Source organism: Mesoplodon bidens (genome assembly GCF_964165515.1).
Source record: "Mesoplodon bidens genome assembly, chromosome: 2".
Lineage (NCBI taxonomy): Eukaryota > Metazoa > Chordata > Mammalia > Artiodactyla > Ziphiidae > Mesoplodon > Mesoplodon bidens.
In genome coordinates, this window is record NC_138177.1 from 180,918,201 (window position 1) to 180,928,214 (window position 10,014).

Consider the following 10,014-nt stretch of genomic DNA (forward strand, 5'->3'; position numbering starts at 1 on the left):
TTTTTTTAACTTTGTAAACACACTTTTTCTGCAAAGCACACAGCTGCGTGTTTTTTTTAAATTTTATGAATAACATTTTTAATAACAGATCTTGTGCCAGGCCTTGTGTTCAGGCTTTTATGTACTTTAAACCTCATTTAATCATCCTACCTTTAGGAAGTGGGCAATACCCCTACCATGTTTTTTGGATCCGGAAGCCTGAGGCTTGGTGAGCGTCACTTGGCACTCACGGTTGGAGCTGGACTTGAACTGGGACTCAAACCCAGGACTGAGTGACCCTGGGGCCCAAGCCTCCGGCAGCACATGAGGGCTGCAGTGTTCGCAGTTAGGCTTGGGGTCATTCATAGGTTCACCCAGCGAGTGTTTATGGAGCGCCTGCTTTCCACAGGTCAGGCTAGGAGCGAGGGGGGGAGGCATCACCGGAACCAGCACAGACCTCACAGCCTGGGCTCCACCCTCCCTCCTCAGCCTCTCTGCGCCTCTGTCTCCTCCAGCCACCCCTGCCTGTCCATCAACGGTTTGCCCGTAAGGCTGCCTTTTGGCTCCCCGTTCAGGAGGACTGGGCAGTACCAGGGCTGCAGGAGTGTGTGTGTGTGTGTGTGCGCGCGCACACACACATGCGTGCTGGCGAAAGCGTGTGCTTCCACATGTGTTGTAGAGAAAGGTGCCTTCCCTTCATTTATGCAGAGTTAACGGATTCCTGGTGTCCTTCAGTCAGCACTGCTTTTCACTCTTCAGGGAAGCTTCTGTGGATCTGACGTGCCCTACACACACTCACACACACACACACACACACACACACTCATGCACAGAGTCTGCATTGCAAATTCCAGGAGGGCAGGATAATCCAACCCCTTTTGCACCCTCCTGCAGAACTTGGCGGGCAGAGGGCCAAACACATGGTAGACACTCAAACATATTTATTTGATCTACACAGGATGGGATCAGTAGAAGTTGTGTGGTTACTCTTGCGCCTGCACAGGTATGTTATGGGTTAAAACGAAATGTTATGGACGGGCCTGGGAACTCTGTCAGACTATTTCCCAGCATATGCCCTCCTTATAGGGAGCCTATGGCACCAAACCCTGGACTCTGGGCCATCCAAAGGCTGGGACAAAGGGGTTGTGGCCAGAATCTGAGCTGAGCCAGAGCAAGAACCCAGTGTCTGGATGTCAGGCTGTGCTAGAGCTGAAAGATGTTGGACTCAGGTTCTAGAATCAAGGTGGTGGCACCCAGGATGGCTGTGGACTCCTCATCCGTGGGCTGGGATACAGCCTCACGGGGACACAGGGTCACCTGAGAAAATGCAGGACGCCCAGTTAAATTCAAATTTCAGTTAAATATCAAATAATTCTTATGTATCAGTACGTTCCAGGCAATATCTGGCATCCTGTATTTTGATGTGCTCCATCTGGCAGCCCTATTGAGACAGCTCCTGGACCCTGGCGAAAGAAGCCTCCCCGGGGGCGCCTGAGACCCTCTTTCTCGAAGCGGCCAGGTGATCAGGAACCCCAGGCTTGGGCTGCTGGCCAGTGCCTGCCAAGCTCAACTTTGATTTGCTGTCCCCCTGAGAGAGCAGTGAACACCCAACATTCATGAGAAGTGCAAGCCAACCTTTGGACAGGTCTTGAGAGTGGAAACTCCTGGATTATGCTCACTGGGATCTTGAAAGTTTCCGGTGGCTTTTGTGCTTTACCTATGTGTTCAATATGTCAAAATTCTGAATCTACTAAACGGGACTTTCTAACACTTAACCATTATTTATACAACTAATACATTTAAGACCTATTAAGTTTTCAAATGATTTTAATCTTTTATCTTCATGCCCATGAATTATTAAACTTCTGTATTACAAAATATAACACAGAAAAGTGCAAAAAACAAAACGAGCAGCTCACTGATTTATCACACACGTGGAACCACGGTCAGGTCTAGACAGAAGATTTGCCAACTCCCTGGAAATCCATCTCGTGCTGTCGCTATGACCAAGTCACTTTCCTGACTTTTATGTTCATTGCTTTCAGGCTTTTAAAAAAATAGGTGTAATAGACATGCCCATGTCTTAGTTTGCTCCCCCCTCCCCTGCCCAAGCTGGTAGGGGGTGATTCCAGGAAGCAGGAGAATAAGATGGGGAAGGGAGAAAAGCTAATAACAAACACATGAATGACCAGGTCACCCGTGTGGGCAACTGGGGCTCAGTCGTATTGGGGCGCCCTGAGAAGCCAAATGGAATAAGCTTTATCATTGTCCTGCTGTAGGATGGATCGCTGAGGCATTTATGTACCATCTTCCAGTCCCTTCTGGTGGAGGGGTGCCCCTGAGGGCCTTAGCTACCTTGCACTGTAGCTGCACCTTTTGGAGGAGGTGCAGACTCTCAAGGTGCTGCAGAAATCTCAGCAGCTTGAGGTGGGAAACTGTCAGCATGGTGGGAACCATCTACTGCAGCTACAAGCGAACCCAGGTGAACCTAGGACATACACAGCTGTGCTACTCAGAGTGACGGTATGCAGCAAGATGCAGGGCTTGTACCAGGATTTAAATCAATGCACTGTTTCCTTCATGTGGAAAGTCTTACTACAAAGGAAAGGAAAAAGGCAGCTGAACTAAGTAGTGGGTTTAGTGACACTCTGGTGCAAACTCCTTCTTCCCTGCTGGGCAGGACGCTGTTTACAGCCTGGCAAGCCCGAGTCCTTCTGTACAGCAGCGTGCATCCTTAAATGCTAGGGTTTAGTTCAGCCTTTTCTTCTTTCTTTTCTTCTGTTTTTGGCTGAGATGCTCGGCTTGCGGGATCTTAGTTCTCAGAAGCGGGATCGAACCTGGGGCTCCAGCAGAGAGCACAGAGTCCTAACCACTAGACCGCCAGGGAATTCCCTAGTTCACCCTTTTAAAAAAAACTTTGTGGGGGCTTCCATGGTGGCGCAGTGGTTGAGAGTCCGACTGCCGGTGCAGGGTACGCGGGTTCGTGCCCCGGTCCGGGAAGATCCCACATGCCGCGGAGCAGCTGGGCCCGTGAGCCATGGCCGCTGAGCCTGTGCGTCCGGAGCCTGTGCTCCGCAATGGGAAAGGCCACAGCAGTGAGAGGCCCGCGTACCGCAAAACAAAACAAAACAAAACAAAACAAAAAAACTTTGTGTAAATAAGATCAGAAGTATGTGTTCTTTTGTGTCTGGGTTTTTGTTGTTGTTGATCATTTTGATTTTGAAAGTCGCCCACGTGGCTCTGGTTCATTTTCAGCGTTGTAATGTGTGGATATATCCTAAGGTATTAATCCATCCTTCTGTTGACAGACATGTGGGCTGTTTCTATTTTAGGGTTATTATAATAATGCTACTTGGACACAGTAATACATGTTTTTGGTATACGTATGCATGCATTTCTTTTCGGTATATATTCAGAAATGGCACTTCAGGGCAAATATATGTTGACCTTTAGTAGATAATCTCAACAGTTTTCCAAAAGGTGTACAAATGTGCACTCCTAACGGCAGTGTGTATTGCTTACATACTTAGCACAATTTGGTATTGTTTGTCTTTTACTTTTAGCCGTCAGGCATACAACGGTGGTTTTAATTTACATTTCCCTGTGACTAATGAGGCTGAGCATCTCTTCATATGTTCATTAATCATCTCAGTATCTCCTCTGTAAAGTACCTGATCAAATATTTTCCCGATATTTCTATTGGGTTATAAGCTGATTTATAAGAATTTGTTTTGTATTTATATTTAAACCTTTTGCAAATTCTTAATTTTAATGTGTTGGGTTGGCCAAAAATTTCGTTTGGGTTTTTCCTGTAAGATGTTCAAATCACCAATTTCTTTCTTTCTTTTTTTTTTTTTTCTTTTTTTTTGGTGTCCTATGTAAGAAATCTTTCCTTACCTAAGGTTATGAACATATTCTCCTATGTTATCTTCTAGAAATTTTATTTTTTATTTTACTTTTAAATTAATTTTTATTGGAGTATAGTTGCTTTATCATGTTGTGTTTCTACTGTACAGTTTCCACTGTACATCAAAGTGAATCAGCTAAACGTATACATATGTCCCCTCTTTTTGGATTTCCTTCCCATTTAGGTCACCACAGAGCACTGAGTAGAGCTTCCTGTGCTATACTGTAGGTTCTCATTAGTTATCTATTTTATACATAGTAGTGTGTATATGTCAATCCCAATCTCCCAGTTCATCCCATCCCCCCTTTCCCCCTTGTTATCCATATGTTTTTTGTTCTCTAAGTCTGTGTCTCTATTTCTGTTTTGCAAATAAGATCATCTATACCATTTTTCTAGATTCCACATATATGCGTTAATATACAATATTTGTTTTTCTCTTTCTGACTTACTTCACTCTGTATGACAGTCTCTAGGTCCATCCACGTCTCTAAAAATGTCCCAGTTTCATTCCTTTTTATGGCTGAATAATATTCCATTGTATATATGTACCACTTCTTCTTTATCCATTCCTCTGTTGATGGACACTTAGGTTGCTTCCATGTCCTGGCTATTATAAATAGGGCTGCAGTGAATATTGGGGAGTATGTGTCTTTTTAAATTATGGTTTTCTTTGGGTATATGCCCAGTAGTGGTATTACTGGTCATATGGTAGTTCTATTTTTAGTTTATTAAGGAACCTACATACTGTTCTCCATAGTGGCTGTATCAATTTACATTCCCACCTACAGTGCAAGAGGGTTCCCTTTTCTCCATACCCTCTCCAGCATTTATTGTTTGAAGATTTTTTGATGATGGCCATTCTGACCAGTGTGAGGTGATACCTCATTGTATTATTTTGATTCACAATTCTCTAATAATTAGTGATGTAGAGCATCTTTTAATGTGCCTCTTGCCCATCTGTATGTCTTCTTTGGAGAAATGTCTATTTAGGTCTTCTGCCCATTTTCTGATTGGGTTATTTGCACTGCATGAGCTGTTTGTATATTTTGGAGATTAATCCTTTGTCAGTTGTTTCATTTGCAAATATGTTCTCCCATTCTGAGGGTTGTCTTTTCATCTTGTTTATGGTTTCCTTTGCTGTGCAAAAGCTTTTAAGTTTCATTAGGTTCCATTTGTTTATTTTTGTTTTCATTACTCTAGGATGTTAGTCAAAAAAGATCTTGCTGCGATTTATGTCAAAGAGTGTTCTGCCTATGTTTGCCTCTAAGAGTTTTATAGTGTCTGGCCTTACACTTAGGTCTTTAATCCATTTTGAGTTTATTTTTGTGTATGGTGTTAGAGAGTGTTCTAATTTCATTCTTTTACATGTAGCTCTCCAGTTTCCTCAGCACCACTTATTGAAGAGACTCTCTTTTCTCCATTGTATATTCTTGCCTCCTTTGTCATAGATTAGGTGACCATAGGTGTGTGGGTTTATCTCTGGGCTTTATCCTGTTCCATTGATCTATATTTCTGTTTTTGTGCCAGTACCATACTGTCTTGATTACTGTAGCTTTGTCATATAGTCTGAGCTCAGGGAGCTGGATTCCTCCAGCTCCGTTTTTCTTTCTCAAGATTGCTTTGGCTATTCGGGGTCTTTTGTGTTTCCATACAAATTGTGCAATTTTTTGTTCTAGTTCTGTGAAAAATGCCATTGGTAATTTGATAGGGATTGCATTGAATCTATAGATTGTTTTGGGTAGTATAGTCATTTTCACAATATTGATTCTTCCAATCCAAGAACACGGTATATCTCTCCATCTGTTTGTGTCGTCTTTGATTTCTTTCATCAGTATCTTATAGTTTTCTGCATACAGGTCTTTTGCCTCCATAGGTAGGTTTATTCTGAGGTATTTTATTCTTTGTTGCAATGGTAAATGGGATTGTTTCCTTAATTTCTCTTTCCAATCCTTTGTTGTTAGTGTATAGGAATGCAAGGGATTTCTGTGTATTAATTTCTACCCTGCAACTTTACTAAATTCATTGATTAGATCTAGTAGTTTTCTGGTGGTATCTTTAGGATATTCTATGTATAGTATCATGTCATCTGCAAACAGTGACAGTTTTACTTCTTCTTTTCCAATTTGGGTTCCTTTTATTTCCTTTTCTTCTCTGATTGCCGTGGCTAGGACTTCCAAAACTTAAGAAATCTTTCTTTACCTAAGGTTATAAATATATTCTCCTATGTTATCTTCTAGAAATTTTATTTTTGATCTTCTGTGTATAGGCCTACAATTTATCAAGAATTGACTTCACTTTTAGTATAAGGTAAGTGCCAAGCTTAATTTTTTTCATATGAATATCTGCTTGACTGAACACCATTTATTGAGAATGTCCTTTCCTTATTATTCTACAGTGCCATCTTTGGCACAAATAAAATGCCATATATGGGGTCTGTTCCTGGACTGTATTCTGTTCAATTGGTCCATTAGCCTATATGTGCACATAGCTTTATTGTAAGTCTACATCTGGTAGAGTAAGTTCTCCAACTTTGTGCTTCCTTAAAATTTTTCTGACTGTTCATGGACATTTATTGTGCATGTTTAAGAATCAGTCTTTCAATATCCATAATATATATTTATTTTAAAAACTGGGATTTTTAAACTTTGGGATTTTAAAATGATAGATTGATCTGGAAGGACTGAAATATTTGCAATATCCAATATATGAACATTTTATATACCTATATATATATATATATACACATATACATATATATATCCATTTATTTAGGTCTTTTAAAATTTCTCTCATTAATGTTTCATGATATACAGGACTTACAGATCTTTTTCAAAATACTTATTTATTTATTTATTTATTTATTATTTTTGTCTGCGTCAGGTCTTAGTTGCAGCATGCGGGCTCTTCGTTGTGGTGCATGGGCTTCTTTCTAGTTGTGGTGCATGGGCTCCAGAGCATGTGGGCTCTGTAGTTGTGGCACACGGGCTCTAGTTGTGGCATGTGGGCTTAGCTGCCCCATGGCATGTGGGATCTTAGTTTCCCTACCAGGGATCGAACCCATGTACCTTGCATTGGAAGGTGGATTCTTTACCACTAGACCACCAGGGAAGTCCCTGCCTTGCCAATATTTTGCTTAAGAGAGATTAATCTGTAAGTTTCCCTTTTAAAAATGTCTTATCAGGTTTTGCTTTCAATGTCATGCTGACCTCGTAAAACGGATTAAAGGGTGCTTCTCTCTCCTCTTTTTTTTTCTATTTCCAAGAAGAATTTGGGTAATATTGGCATTATATTCTTGTTAACTGTTTAGATGAACTCACCAGTGAGACAGCTGGGCCTGGAATTTTCTTTGTGGAAAAATTTAAAATTCTTAATTCAATTTCTTAATAATTGTAGGCTATTTGGATTTTCCATTTCTTTTTGTGATTGTTTGGGAATATGTGTTTTCCAAGGAAATTGTCCACTTCATCTTAATTAAAATATTTTTTGGCACAAGTTTGTTTATAATATCCTATTATGACCTTTTTGATGTCTATAAGGTCTGTAGTAATGTCCCTATTATGGGCTGAATTGTGTCTCCTCCTCCCTCCCCAAGTTCATATATTGAAGTCTTAACCCCTAATACCTCAGAATGTGACTGTCTCTAGAGATAGGGCCTTTAAAAGAGGTAATTAAGGTAAAATGAGGTCATATGGGTGGTCCTTAATCCAATATGACTGGTGTCCTTATAAGAAGAAAAGATTAGAACAGAGACACCACAGAAGGAAGACCATGTGAAGACACAGGGAGAATATGGCCATCTACATGCCAAGGGGAGAGGCCTGGAATAGATCTTGCCCTGGAACCAACCCTGCTGACACCTTGATCTTGGACTTCTAGCCTCCATGACTGAAAATAAATTTCTGTTGTTTAAGCCACCTTGTCAGTGGTACTACATTGTGACAGCCCCAGCAGACTAATACAGTCCCATTTTTCATTCCTGATATAAATTATTCAGTCTTTCTTTTTTCTTAATCAGTCTTGCCAGGGGTTTATCAATTAGTCTCTTCAAATAACCCATTTTGTTGATCCTCTCTAGGCTTACTTTCTTTTTTTGTTTTAATATTTATTTATTTGGCTGCACTGGGTCTTAGTTGTGGGAGGCAGGCTCCTTAGTTGCAGTTCAATGGCTCCTTAGTTGCAACACGAGGGCTCCTTAGCTGTGGCAAGCAAACTCTTAGTTGTGGCATGCATGTGGGATCTAGTTCCCTGAGGAGGGATTGAATCCAGGCCCCCTGCATTGGGAGTGCAGAGTCTTATCCACTGGACCACCAGGGAAGTCACTATGCTTACTTTCTAATTCATTAATTTTTGCTTTTATCTATATTATGTCCTCCCTTCAACTTTCTTTGGGTTTAATTTGCTATTTGTTTACTAACTTCTTGACATTAATAATTAGGTTGTTGCTGTTTTGGCTGTTCCTCTCCTAATATAAGCACTTCTCTAAGCATGACTTCAGATGTATCCCACGAATTTTTTTTTTTTTTTTTTTTTGCCGTACGCGGGCCTCTCACTGTTGTGGCCTCTCCCGCTGTGGAGCACAGGCTCCAGACACACAGGTCCAGCGACCATGGCTCACGGGCCCAGCCACTCCGCGGCATGTGGGATCCTCCCGGACCAGGGCACGAACGTGTGTCCCCTGCATCGGCAGGCGGACTCTCAACCACTGCGCCACCAGGGAAGCCCATCCCACGAGTTTTGACACGTAGTATTTTCATTATCATTGAGTTAAACATTTTGGCAAGACAACTAAGTAAACACATATGGCTGAGAGTTAGTGACAGGGACCTGGGGCTTAGCCATGTTCAGAGATTTGGATTTTGGTATTTGGAGATGGTTTGAACAAGGGAACAGATATACTTTCAGGTAGCATTCTGCTGCTAACCAGTGGAAGTGGAGCAGGGCAAACTGAGAGGGTCCCTGATGCACTAATCACCAGCTAAATACTGTCTCTACCCTATCTTCTCCCCTTGTGATATCTCCCCATTCTTTAGACATTTATATCCAACTGCCCACTTGAATTCTCCACTTAGATATCTAATAGGTACCTCAGACTTATCAAGTCCAAAACCAAAATCCTTGATTTTTTTCTCCAGCTCCTTGCTTGGTGAATCACCAAGGAAAACTTCGATCACACTTAGGAACCCACAGAGATTTGGGAGGTAAGTATTAGTTGCTTCTACAGGGGTGTGCATCGGGGCAAGATGATCTGTCCTTGCAGCACAGATGGACTAACAGTTCCTAAATATCTAATGAAAGTATCTATGGCCATTTCTCCCATCATGGAACCTAAACTTTCTGCCTAATTTTCTGGGTCCTCCATCACCTTCCCGCTGTCCACTCAGATTCATTGCCCTCTTCAGCTGGTGTGATCTGATCCCATAACCCCAGAACCACACTTGTCTGTGAATATATGCTGCTCTTTCCTGGTTCACTGCCTTTCCCAGTGATGTATTCAAATCCTACCAATTCGTGAAGTTTTGTCTTACTTCTCTAACCTTCATCTGTCTCCTCTGAGCTTGCTTGTCCAGGTCACATTATTTAGCTCCTAATTGTACAGTGGCTTACACTGTTCAATATTGTGTCACTTATGTTTGTCTTTTGTCCCTAAATAAGTCTGTTGGCCCCCCATGATACTTAGCACATTTTCGCTTCTCAATACTCCCCACTTGTGAACTGATAGGGATTGATTTAGAACATCAAAAAGTACTTAGTCTAGCACTGGAAACCCTCAACTCCTCTGCATAAGAGGCCTCACCCTTGCATTTGATTTCAGCCTGCACGTTGGCTGGCCAAGGCTATGAGACCCCTTGGGTCCCTGTTCCCATCTTTGGGCCTTGATGTTTTCTTTGCCACTGGGTGGCCTGAAATAAGCCCCAGGGAACAGAGACAGGGATTTTTTCTTCTTCTTTCTTCTGCTCTCCTGGACAACAGTTTTCACCCTTTGGTGTGACTCGGGTCCAATTGGCATGCTTTTTAAAAATGCTTGTTACTATTCCCCCAGAGATTCTGATTCAGTACATCTGGGTTGGCACGTTTAACAAGCATCCTGGTGCTTCTGGGCAGATGGAACTGTGACCATACGTTGAGAA